This window comes from Triticum urartu, chromosome 7A, assembly GCF_056163025.1.
Source record: "Triticum urartu cultivar PI428250 chromosome 7A, HENAU_Tu73, whole genome shotgun sequence".
In the NCBI taxonomy this organism is placed as follows: Eukaryota; Viridiplantae; Streptophyta; class Magnoliopsida; order Poales; family Poaceae; genus Triticum; species Triticum urartu.
Window position 1 is genome coordinate 208,936,968 of NC_141879.1, and position 8,057 is coordinate 208,945,024.

At 47.4% G+C, this 8,057-nt stretch overlaps 1 long non-coding RNA gene across 1 annotated transcript; it reads right to left on the minus strand.

Moving 5' to 3' along the window:
- Window positions 1–4,238: 4,238 nt before the first annotated feature.
- On the minus strand, window positions 4,239–7,794 carry LOC147959046 (uncharacterized). Its single transcript, XR_015612092.1, has 2 exons — window positions 7,404–7,794; window positions 4,239–4,545 (listed from the first exon to the last, which is right to left on the minus strand). It is a non-coding gene; the product is annotated as an uncharacterized LOC147959046 (long non-coding RNA).
- Between the last annotated feature and the right edge of the window lie 263 nt (window positions 7,795–8,057).

An 8,057-nucleotide genomic window follows, 5' to 3' on the forward strand; every position in this document is an offset into this window, starting at 1 on the left:
GTTTTTGGCAAGTTCAAGGAGTTGACTACGATGAGACTTTCTCACCCGTCGCGATGCTTAAGTTTGTCCGAATCATGTTAGCAATCACCGCATTTTATGATTATGGAATCTGGCAAATGGACATCAAAATTGCATTCCTTAAAGGATTTCTTAAAGAAGAGTTGTATATGATGCAACCAGAATGTTTTCTCAATTCTAAAGGTGCTAACAAAGTGTGCAAGCTCCAGCTATCCATCTATGGACTGGTGCAAGCATCTCAGAGTAGGAATATACGCTTTGATGAGGTGATCCAAGCATATGGTTTTATACAGACTTTCGGAGAAGCCTGTATTTACAAGAAAGTGATTGGGAGCTCTGTAGCATTTCTAATATTATATGTGGACGACATATTATTGATTAGAAATGATGTAGAATTTCTGGATAGCATAAAAGGATACTTGAATAAGAGTTTTCCAAAGAAAGACCTCGGTGAAGCTGCTTATATATTGGGCATCAAGATCTATAGAGATAGATCAAGACACTTAATAGGACTTCCACAAAGCACATACCTTGACAAAGTTTTGAAGAAGTTCAAAATGGATCAGTCAAAGAAAGGGTTCTTGCCTATGTTTCAAGGTGTGAAATTGAGTCTGACTCAAAGCCCGACCACTACAGAAGATAGAGAGAAAATGAAAGTCATTCCCAATGCCTCAGCCATAGGTTCTATCGTGTATGCTATGATGTGTACCAGACATGATGTGTGCCTTGCTATAAGTATGGCAGGGAGGTACCAAAGTAATCCAGGAGTGGATCACTGGACAACGTTCAAGAACATCCTGAAGTACCTGAAAAGGACCAAGGATATGTTTCTCATTTATGGAGGTGACAAAGAGCTCGTCATAGATGGTTGCGTCGATGCTAGCTTTGACACTGATCTAGATGACTCTAAGTAACAAACCGGATACGTATTTATATTGAATGGTGGAGTTATCAGTTGGTGCAGTTCCAAGCAAAGCGTCGTGGCGGGATCTACGTGTGAAGCGGAGTACATAGCTGCTTCAGAAGTAGCTAATGAAGGAGTCTGGATGAAGGAGTTCATATCCGATCTAGGTGTAATACCTAGTGCATCGGGTCTAATGAAAATCTTTTGTCACAATACTGGAGCAATTGCCTTAGCGAAGGAATCCAGATTTCACAAAAGAACCAAACACATCAAGAGACGCTTCAACTCAATCCGTGATCAAGTCAAGGAGGGAGACATAGAGATTTGCAAAATACATATGGATCTGAATGTAGCAGACCCTTTGACTAAGCCTCTTCCATGAGCAAAACATGATCAACACCAAGACTCCATGGGTGTTAGAATAATTACAATGTAATTTAGATTATTGACTCTAGTGCAAGTGGGAGACTGAAGGGAATATGCCCTAGAGGCAATAATAAAGTTGTTATTTTATATTTCCTTATTCATAATAAAGGTTTATTATTCATGCTATAATTGTATTGATCGGAAACCTAAATACATGTGTGAATATATAAACAAACACCGTGTCCCTAGTGAGCCTCTACTTGACTAGCTCGTTGACCAAAGATGGTTAAGGTTTCCTAACCATGGACATGAGTTGTCATTTGATAACGGGATCACATCATTAGGAGAATGATGTGATGGGAAAGACCCATCCATTAGCTTAGCATTATGATCGTTCAGTTTTATTGCTATTGCTTTCTTCATGTCAAATACATATTCCTTTGACTATGATATTATGCAACTCCCGGATACTGGAGGAATGTATTATGTGCTATCAAACGTCATAACGTAACTGGGTGATTATAAAGATGCTGTACAGGTATCTATGAAGGTGTTTGTTGAGTTGGCATGTAAGCAAAGTGACTAATGAGTTAGTTGCGGGATGATGTATTACGGAGCAAGTAAAGAGACTTGCCGGTAATGAGATTGAACTAGGTATGAAGATACCGACGATCGAATCTTGGGCAAGTAACATACCGATAGACAAAGGGGATAACATATGTTGTCATAACGTTCGACCAATAAAGATCTTCGTAGAATATGTAGGAGCCAATATGAGCATCCAGGTTCCGCTGTTGGTTATTCACTGGAGAGGTGTCTCGGTCATGTCTACATAGTTCTCAAAAACGTAGGGTCCGCACGCTTAATGTTCGATGATGATATTATATTATATGAGTTATGTGATTTGGTGACCGAATGTTGTTCGGAGTCCTGGATGAGATCATAGACATGACAAGGAGTCTCGAAATGGTTGAGAGATAAAGATTTATATATAGGACGATAGTATTCGGACACCGGAAGTGTTCCGGGGGTACCGGGTACATATCGGGTCACCAGAAGGGGTTCCGGGCACCCCCGGCAAATGATATGGGCCTTATGATCCAAGAGGGAAAATGCACCAGCCACAAGGGGCTGGTGCGCCCCCATATGGGCCAAACTAGAGGAGAAGCAAAGAGGGGAAGGGAGAAGGAAAGGGGGCGTCGGCCTAGGAGGACCCAAGTAGGATTCGGTCCTACTTGGGGTGCCTCCTAGCCTCTCCCTCCCTCCCACCTATATATATGTGGGGGCGGGGGGGGGGGCTAGCACATACCAGACAACTGCCTAGCAGTGTGCGGCGCCCTCGTCCACCATTTACACCCTCGGTCATATTTTCTTAGTGTTTAGGCGAAGCCCTACGAGGATCACTTCGCCATCACTGTCACCACGCCGTCGTGCTGATGGAACTCATCTACTACCTCGACGTCTTGCTGGATCAAGAAGGCAAGGGACGTCACCGAGCTGAATGTGTGCAGAACGCGGAGGTGTCGTGCGTTCGGTACTTGATCGGTTGAAGCGCGAAGAAGTTCGACTACATCAACCGCGTTGAGAAACGCTTTTGCTTATGGTCTACAAGGGTACATAGACACACTCTCCCCCTCGTTGCTATGCATATCCATGTATAGATCATTGCATGTGCGTAGAATATTTTTTCCATGCAATGTTTCCTAACAGAAATCACCTGGATCACCACAACCACAAGCCGCGGCATCGATGCTGCAAGCGAATTGCATAGAGAAGTGTTTTGAACAACGACCGTTGCTCCTGTGAGCCCGTACACACGATGCAGTGATGGTGATGACAATTGATGCGAGCTGTTGTGGCGCTACTACGATGGTGACATCAACAACCTTTTTAAGCATTTGTTTATCCAAAAACCAAAAGTAACAATGTACATTCTCTATATATAATCTTAACTTCGCTCTTTTCGGTGGGTATATGTAAAAGAAGCGGCTATTCATTTTTTGGAGATTGTATTGTTGTGCAAAAAGGTTGTGCTATTATGCATAATTTGTTTTTCTAGAGAATGTGGTATTGTAGTTTGTGCTTCTTTTACTTAAATTTTGTAGTTAAAACAAGTACATTTCTGACAGTTTACCCATAACAAAGCAGTCCTAGCGACAGAGTCGTACGTCTATGGATGTGTGAGCACCGATGGTGGTGGACATGGAAGCTTCTGGTAGAAGATTTGGAGCACTAGCACACGACTATCTTTGATTGAGTTGTCAATGACAACGGCAAGGGTGGTGTCTTCATGTCATCCTTGCACGATTTGGAAGTCGATGGTGTTCATAACTTCACACTGAAGTCATCGGACGGGAGGAGGGAGGGAGATGATCCAGCATAGTCACCTATATGGCTACATCAGGGTTGTGTCGAGTGTGTAGTGCATTGACCCGATCTTATGCCATATTAACATATTTTTTCTTCATAAATGAATTTTCTATCTCCTTGGCCATTAGAACTATTAATCTAAAAGTTAATGTTGTTTAGTCAAATTAAACTACTCGAAATCATACCCCATATCTTGAGCTCTCTTGGCGATCCTCAAATGTCCATCTTTTCTTTGTCATTAGCGATCGTTCTTTCATGACATAGTTCGTTGACCCGATGAACTTTGATTCACAGTAACCAATGTCCTCCTTGGTTGCAACACATGTGCATTTGTGCTAGCATATAATAAAACATGGTTGATAAGGAGGTATTACTCATGTATGCACATATTTCTGGGAAGTTGCCTTGTTTTGAATGAAAGGTTGCCAACAACCCCAATGCCACTTTTTGCGCACATGTGCTAGTATCAAGGTTCATGAACAATAGATGTGACGCCCCCGATTCAACCGTACACTAATCATACACGCAAACGTGTACGATCAAGATCAGGGACTCACGGGAAGATATCACAACACAACTCTACAAAGAAAATAAGTCATACAAGCATCATATTACAAGCCAGGGGCCTCGAAGGCTCGAATACAAGAGCTCGATCATAGACGAGTCAGCGGAAGCAACAATATCTGAGTACAGACATAAGTTAAACAAGTTTGCCTTAAGAAGGCTAGCACAAACCGGGATACAAATCGAAAGAGGCGCATGCCTCATGCCTGGGGTCCTCCTAAACTACTCCTGGTCGTCGTCAGCGGGCTGCACGTAGTAGTAGGCACCTCCCGAGTAGTAGGAGTCATCATCAACGGTGGCGTCTGGCTCCTGGACTCCAACGTCTGTTCGCAGCAATCGGGTATAGAAAGGGGGAAAAGAGGGAGCAACGCAACCGTGAGTACTCATCCAAAGTACTTGCAAGCAAGGAGCTACACTACATATGTATGCATTGGTATCAAATGGAATAAGGGTATCATATGAGGACTAAACTGCAGAATGCCGGAATAAGAGGGGGATAGCTAGTCCTGTCGAAGACTACGCTTAAGACTACGCTTCTGGCAGCCTCCGTCTTGCAGCATGTAGAAGAGAGTAGACTGAAGTCCTCCAAGTAGCATCGCATAGCATAATCCTAACCGATGATCCTCCCCTCGTCGCCCTGTGAGAGAGCGACCACCGGTTGTATCTGGCACTTTGAAGGGTGTATTTTATTAAGATCCGGTTCTAGTTGTCATAAGGTCAAGGTACAACTCCAAGTCGTCCTGTTACCGAAGAACACGGCTATTCGAATAGATTAACTTCCCTGCAGGGGTGCACCACATAACCCAACACGCTCGATCCCATTTGGCCGGACACACTTTCCTGGATCATGCCCGGCCTCGGAAGATCAACACGTCGCAGCCCTACCTAGGCACAACAGAGAGGTCAGCACGCCGGTCTAAATCCTATGGCGCAGGGGTCTGGGCCCATCGCCCATTGCACACCTGCACGTTGCGTACGCGGCCGGAAGCAGAACTAGCCCCCTTAATACAAGAGCAGGCTTACGATCCAATCCGGCGCGCGCCACTCAATCGCTGACGTCACGAAGGCTTCGGCTGATACCACGACGTCGAGTGCCCATAACTGTCCCCGCGTAGATGGTTAGTGCGTATAAGCCAGTGGCCAGACTCAGATCAAATACCAAGATCTCGTTAAGCGTGTTTAAGTATTCGCGAACGCCGACCAGGGCCAGGCCCACCTCTCTCCTAGGTGGTCTCAACCTGCCCTGCCGCTCCGCCACAAAGTAACAGTCGGGGGCCGTCGGGAACTCAGGCCCATCACTACCTGGATGGAGCCACCTGCCCCTTCAGCCCCCATCTCCAAACAGTATCACCGGTAATGTAACAGTGTAAAGTATATAGTATATGCCCGTGATCACCTCCCGAAGTGATCACAGCCCAGTAGTATAGCATGGCAGACGGACAAGAGTGTAGGGCCACTGATGGAACACTAGCATCCTATACTAAGCAGTAGGATAGCAGGTAAAGGTAACAACAGTAGTAGCAAGGGCAGGCTATGCAGCAGTATAGGATACTAAAAGCAGTAACATGCTACACTACTCTAATGCAAGCAGTATAGAGAAGAATAGGCGATATCTGGTGATCAAGGGGGAGGCTTGCCTGGTTGCTCTGGCAAGAGAGAGAGGTCGTCAACACCGTAGTCGTACTGGGTAGCAGCGGCGTCGGTCTCGGTGTCTAGCGAGAGAAGAGGGGGAAGAAACAATAATTATAACACAAACAAATGCATGACGATGCATGACATGACAAAGCGTGAGGCTAGGTGTGCCCTAACACGGTACGAGGTGGTACTGGTGAAGGGGGGAAACATCCGGAAAAGTATTCCCGGCATTTCGCGTTTTCGGACAGATGAACCGGAGGGGGAAAGTTGTGTGTTCACTATGCTAGGGATGCGTGGCGGACGAACGGGTTGCGTATCCGGATTCTTCTCGTCGTTCTGAGCAACTTTCATGTGCAAAGTATTTTCATCCGAGTTATGGATTAATTTATATTATTTTTTTGAATTTACTTATATTTAGAAATTACATAGTAAAATAATTTTGTCTCCTAGTGCTATTCTAGCATAGTGTATGACAGTGGGGCCAGGGGTTGGGTTGACCCAGTCAAAGATTAACTAGTCAACATATGAACAGTGTACGGGGCCACATGTCGTTGACTTAGACAATTATTTTAAATTTGTTTTTCTCTAAACCATTAATGGGTCCACATGTCTTCTACTATTGGATAAATTAGCTAGTACTACTAATTATAAACTAACTAAAAGGCTGGCCAGGGTGTGGCATAGCCGGCCACACACGGCTGTGGTGCCTACACACTACACACTCACGTACACACACTATGCTAGGGAATAACTCTATTCCTTTTAATACAAGATAGCATTTTGTGATTTTTGTAGGATTTAATCCATGCATTATCTGAAACAGGTCCAATGGAACAAAATGAAGCTTGTTACGTCTACTTTCCGTTCATATAATTTTTACCCATCTTAGGACTTGTCTTAATGCTGTTTAGGGGCTGTTTAGAGAGCTAGTCAGCGTAAAGTCAGTAAAGCTAGCTACTGCTACAGTAACTGAATGTTACTGTAGCAGTGTTGCATAGCAGCAGGCAGCGGCAACAGAGTAGCTACCGGCGAAGCCGGCCCGGCCATGGCGCAGTCAACCGCGCGTGTGGCCAGGGACGGGCATGAGCAGCTGCAGCTTCGGGCAAGCAGTGGTGCTGCACGGCGCTAGCGAGCGCAGTGGCGGCGGCGGCTGCAGCGCAGCGGGCGACGCCCGGACCCGGCGAGGCCGTGCGGAGGCGGGCGCGTTCAGGCGAAAGCGGGCACGGCCGGCGTGGTGCACGCAGTGACGGAGCGCGCGCGACATGGCTGCAGTTATGGTGAGCACGACTATAGCAGGCGGAGTGGGTGCGCGCGTGGGCGCAAGGGGAGCGGCAGGCAACGACCAGTGGGCGCGCGTGCGGGGCGAGCCGAGCATGGGCAGGGGCGGCATAGCCGACAGTAGCCGGAGACGGCAGCAGGTGCAAAGCAGCATCGGCAAGGAGCAGCAGCGCGGCACACACGTATGCATACGCGTACACGTACGGGAGAGCTCGGGTGTGCTCGGGGACGGTGGCTACGGGGGGTGTTCGTCAACGGGAGTACTCACCGGGAGCATGTAGGTGTGCAAAAGGAAGCTCGGGGAAGGCTCGCTGGCTCCGGAACCGTCGCGGAGTGCGTCGGAGCCGAGGAAGAAGAAGACGAGGCGTGGCGGCGATGCAGGGGCTCCGGGGTGGATCCCGTCCATGTAGCCGACGTAGTCGACGACGACGCGGCTGCTCGACACATCCTCAAGCGCTGGGGACCTTGGTGGAAGCGACCGGGCGAGGTGGCCGGTGACGAACACGCCCGGCAAGGTGAGTCCCGAGCGGAAGGGAGGAAGGAGGGGTGAGGAACGAGAAGGGAAGGCGGATCTGGGAGAAGTGGGGGAGTGGAGCAGGGGGAGAGGACCGAGGAGGCGGGGCAGTCCTTATCCCCTCGCCCATGCCGACGAGCTGGTCCGGCGGGGCTCGCCCCTGTAGCGACTAGTCGGGGGAACAGGGCGATCAACTGGGGTGGGGGTTGGGCTGGCTGGATCGGCCTGTTGGGCTAGGCCCAGCGGCAAAGTAGTTTTAGGCCTTCTTCTATTTTCTTGTTTTTCTACCTTTTCTTTTACAGAAACAGTTTTTGTATTTAAATAAACCATCAAATGACTTTTGAAGATAATGGAACTTGGCCAATAAATGCAATGCAATATTTGGCCTTGCCATAAAAAGTTTGGAGC